The 4794-nt window shown below is 38.8% G+C and overlaps 1 long non-coding RNA gene across 1 annotated transcript; it reads left to right on the top strand.

Moving 5' to 3' along the window:
* The first annotated feature begins 265 nt into the window (after window positions 1–265).
* Window positions 266–2572, top strand: LOC107809836 (uncharacterized). Its single transcript, XR_001653490.2, has 2 exons — window positions 266–919; window positions 1066–2572. It is a non-coding gene; the product is annotated as an uncharacterized LOC107809836 (long non-coding RNA).
* Window positions 2573–4794: the final 2222 nt, after the last annotated feature.

Here is a 4794-nt window from a genome sequence, read left to right as displayed (position 1 = left end):
ATAGTTTGTTTAATTAAGTGAAATTAGTTTTAATTTTGAGTTGGTTATTTAATAGACTTTTAGAAATTGAAGAAATACAAATATTTGGGCCCAATTTTACACAAGAAAAGGCCCAAATCTGGTAGCCCCAATGACCTGCCGGGTTAACCAATCTACCCGCCCCATTTTCCCAATTAAATCCTAGCCATTCATGCCTCTTCATCCAACGGTCCAAATTAATCCCCACACCCCAAATATAACCCTAACCTAACCCTATCCCCGAATCCCCGCAGCCCAAGTCCGCCCCGTCTCCTCATTCCTCCGTCTCTGTTGCGTCCCTCACCCCAAACTCGCCGGAAAAACTCGCATCGGCGAGTTAACCCACTGGTCCCCCCCTCGCTCTTCTCTCCTTCTTCCACGTCATTTGTTCTGAACAAATCTCATTATTTCAATCCGATTCACACGGATTTCTTCTTTTATTTCTTATGCTTAAACAAAAAAATTTGAGTCCTTGAAATAAAGTTGGAAAATGGGAGCCTTTGGATTAAATTTTGATCCAAGACTTCCATTTTTTGGTTTTTGTTAAAATAAGGATTTTCGGATTTTGTTTGGGGGTCCACACGGATTTCTCAGGATTTTCGATTTTCTTGGAGAAGAGGAGAAGAAGCTTCTAGGGCATATATATATATATATATATATATATATATATATATATATATAAATGGAGGTTCTTTGGACAGAGTTATTGGGGGGAGAATGCGTGAAAAACTAGGGTTCTTCTCATTTTTCCATTTTTCAAAGAAGCTAAGTTTCGATTTTTGGTTGCAAAAAATGGAGATGGTTTCCATTCTGCGCGACTGAAGTTTGGTTGTGTGTTCATCGCAAAATTGAATCAAGGTGTCGATTCGAGTTTCTGGGGTTCCTTTGCGGTCGAATTATGGTTCGTGATTCTTGTTGCTGCTGTTTTGCTTGTTCATTTCAAAACTTCATCGGAAAGTCAGTTTGTAATCGCATACAAACAAATTCAATCAGAAGCTTTCCACATTCAGGTTCATTTCCTTACTCTTTTGGTTCTGTTTTTTGCAGGTTTTGAACGTTGATTGATTGCGGATGAATTCTCTTCGATGTAAATGTGTTCTGTTCTGTCGTTATGTTAGAAGTATATTTTAACTTCGAATTTGTTTGTCTCCTACTACTAAAGAATTGATTACAAGGCTTCAAGAAATCGAAACAGCTGATATAATTCTTTGTATAGTTCCCTGAATCGAATAGCCTGTTTGTGAAGCTTTGAAAGGATTGAGCTAATTGAGTATTCTGTGATTTTCTTGGAATCATGTTTCGTTTATGTCAACTGTGTGTTCATCAAATTCTTCAGGTGAAATCTCTTAGACGGTAAACGAGCGTGAACTATTTGGATCTCTGCTTGTTTTAATTAGTGTGATAGATTAATATCGAAGTATTGGACCTAATCTTGATGGAATTGTATTCCATACGTTGTTCTTGTTGGTGTTTTTCTTGATGCAAAGTTCATTAGGTTCAGTTATCTTGAGGCAAGCGTGATATTTACTGGCATGCTCTTTTCACTCTCGGCACTAAAATTATCACTTAATTGACCTTATGTCCTGAGAAGTTTAGGCTAAGTTGTGAAAAATTTCCTCGCTGCAAACTTCCTTCAAATGTAATTGAAAGAACAACAGTTTTTTTTTTGAATTCTCAAAGTTATTTGGCGTAGTAGTTTATGAGTGAGTCAACTGGTGTTCCCTGTTTTGAATAACACTGTCCATGCCTTCCAGTGATCCATATAACACGTGACTCATTGCTCTATCAAATTGACGGATCTATACCTTTTCACATATGTTGGACGAGAACTTCTATTGTTTCCATGATTAGACATAACTAGTTGGCTTGGATTTGTGAGTTGTTTTCCCATATAGTTAGTTTGATCATGAGTTAGTAAATCAAGTAGGGTGCATTTTTGGAAAGGGTGTGGTATCCATGTTAGTTATTATTTTTAGATCATCTCAAGTGTCCTGTCCTCACTTTGTTTATTGGCACTTTTGCATTATGATTTACTGGGATGTTTCATGGATTTGAAGCTGAATGTGATTTTTTCTTAAATTAAATGTTTTGTTGTGTTCAAGATTTGAAAAATATATAAATGCTTCTCTGTTGTTAGAAGGGTTGTCCTTTGATGTTTAACCCAGGCTTCGTCTCTTTTTATTTGTTTACTGCCATTTACTTGTTCCTTCATTCCAATTGTTTGATGTTTGACCCTTTATTTGACTTTATCTTTATGAATTAGAAGTACTGTACATGGTCGTCGGGTTTGGGAATTTGAGATTAAAAGGGTAGTTTGCATCCTTTATATTTCTTATCTCATTTTATTCTCTTACTCCTACTCTAGTCGCTAGAAGTATGTTAGGCCGACCATACTTGGGTAGGCAAGCTTTAGGATTTTATTAGTTTCGAGGCGAGAGGTCATTTCCTTATTTAAATTTACCCGGGGAATGCCCCGAGAGATTTGTATATATTTCATTCCGGGGAATGCCTCGTAGAACTTTGTAATGAGAAGTCAAAAGTAGAACTTGTAGTATTTTATTCTTGTTTTCTATTTTCTTTTATTAGGCGGGGACGACCTCGAGCCTCATGTGTGTTTATTTTACTTTTTTCCGTGATTTTACCTCAACTTGAATATTTTAGAAGCCAACTAGATCAAGTTCGCAACCATACTAGTTACGGGACTCGGGGAATGCCTAACACCTTCTCCCCGAGTCAAATGAGCCCCCTTACCCGATTCTCTGGTGCGGACTTAGTTTTGGAGTCTCAAGTATTTTGAAAGGAAAAAATTATTTTTAGAAAAAAAAACGGTGACCTGACACACCTAAATCAAATGCCAGGTGGCGACTCTGAGTTATTTCCTTTTGAACACTATCTTTTGTCACTTTCAAAATTGAAAAACCCTTATGACCTTCATAAAATCTTTTTATTAATTTAAGAAGGTTTAATGAAATTGGTAAAAAAAAAAGAAGGGTGTGACAGTGGCTCCTCAATTGATGGCTTTGTTGGTGGAGTTTTCCGATTTTCAAGATCCAAAGATAATTTCCTCGGCTCATAAGAATAAGAGCCCATCTCATGTAACGCATTCACGCACTCCACTCTACTAGCATCATCATTGACATCCATGTTTAAGAGCACTGCTTGAAGAGGATCCTCCACGTTGATCATAGCACTGGTATCATCCATAATCACAGCTGTGAGAAGATCTGCAAATGAGCACACCTCAGTGTTATTGGGTTGCTTCATGGATTTGCAAACATGGAAGATGACATTTTCATCACCCACTCAGAAAGTGAGCTCACCCGCTTCAACATCAACCAATATTTTACCCGTTGCAAGGAAAGGTCTTCCCAAGATAATAGGAACCTCGTAGTCCACTTCACAATCCAAAATGAAAAAGTCGGCCGACAATATGAATTTGTCCACCTGGACAAGCACATCATCAATAATGCCCAAAGGTCGCTTCATCGATTGATCCACCATTTGAAGTCTCATTGAAGTTGGCCTAGGTTGCCCGATACCCAAAGTTTTGAAAACCGAGTAGGGCATTAAATTGATACTAGCTCCCAAGTCACATAAAGCCTTGCCAAAATCCGCACTCCCAATGGTGCAAGGAATGGTGAAAGCACCAGGATCTTCAAGCTTTGGGGCCATTAAATGCACTATAGCACTAACTTGGTGAGTCATCTTTATAGTTTCACAATCCATAGAACGCTTCTTTTTAACCAAGTCTTTCATGAATTTTGCATAACTCGGCATTTGTTCAAGTGCCTCCACCAAAGGAACATTAATAGATAAGCTCTTCATTATGTCAATGAACTTTTTAAACTGATTATCATTCTTCTGCTTCACGAGCCTTTGAGGATAAGGTGGAGGTGGCCGTGGCAAAAGAGCCTTGGATTTTGGCACAACCGGCTCCGGCATGTCAATTATGTGTTCCCTAGATGGGTTCACATCATTTTGGTTTCCACATCGACTTCTTGAATAACAATCCTCACTTTATTGTTCACATTTCATCAACCACATCTTCAACTACCAAAGGGACTTCGTCATCTTGCAACTCAACAACATCATCCACGACTTGTTTTTGCTTAGAGGCATTCATATCACCGCCTCTCCCACTTCTTGTTGTAACCGCCATAACATGATTGTTCCCACCATTTGGGTTCACTACCGTATCACTTGGTAGAGCACCCTTCGGGCGAGTATTCAATGACTGAGAGATTTGGCCTAATTACACCTCCAAGTTTCGGATAGAGGTGTTGTGAGAAGCTAACTGTGCATCCGAATCCGCATTCCTCTTCATCATCTGCTCGAACATCATTTCAATTCTGCTCATATCATTACCAGAAGAGCTAGGACCATTGAGAAGGGAAAGGGTGTGGATTGTTCGGTTGTTGGTACATTGGGGGCCTTTGAAAGCCTTGCCCACGGTTGCCTTGGTTTCCATTGTTGTTCCACCCGCCTTGATTGTTGTTGTTGCCCCAATTGTTGTTATTTCCATTCCAATTGCCTTGGTTGTTATTTTGATTACCCCAATTGTTGTTTTGGTTGTTGTTGGTCCAATTGCCACCACTTTGTTATTGATTGCCCTAATTTCCTTGGGGTCACCATTGTTGGTTTGAAGAGTTGCCTTTATTGCCTTGATAGTTGTTGACATATTGTACCTCTTCACTTTGGTTATCATAACCATCATTTTGACACCCATCATATTCATCAACAAATTGCTCAGAATTTCCTTGAATTTGTTGCCTCCTT

This window comes from Nicotiana tabacum, chromosome 8 (genome assembly GCF_000715075.1).
Source record: "Nicotiana tabacum cultivar K326 chromosome 8, ASM71507v2, whole genome shotgun sequence".
Classification (NCBI taxonomy): Eukaryota; Viridiplantae; Streptophyta; class Magnoliopsida; order Solanales; family Solanaceae; genus Nicotiana; species Nicotiana tabacum.
Note: the sequence above shows the minus strand (reverse complement) of the source record. Positions and strands in the feature narration are given on the sequence as shown.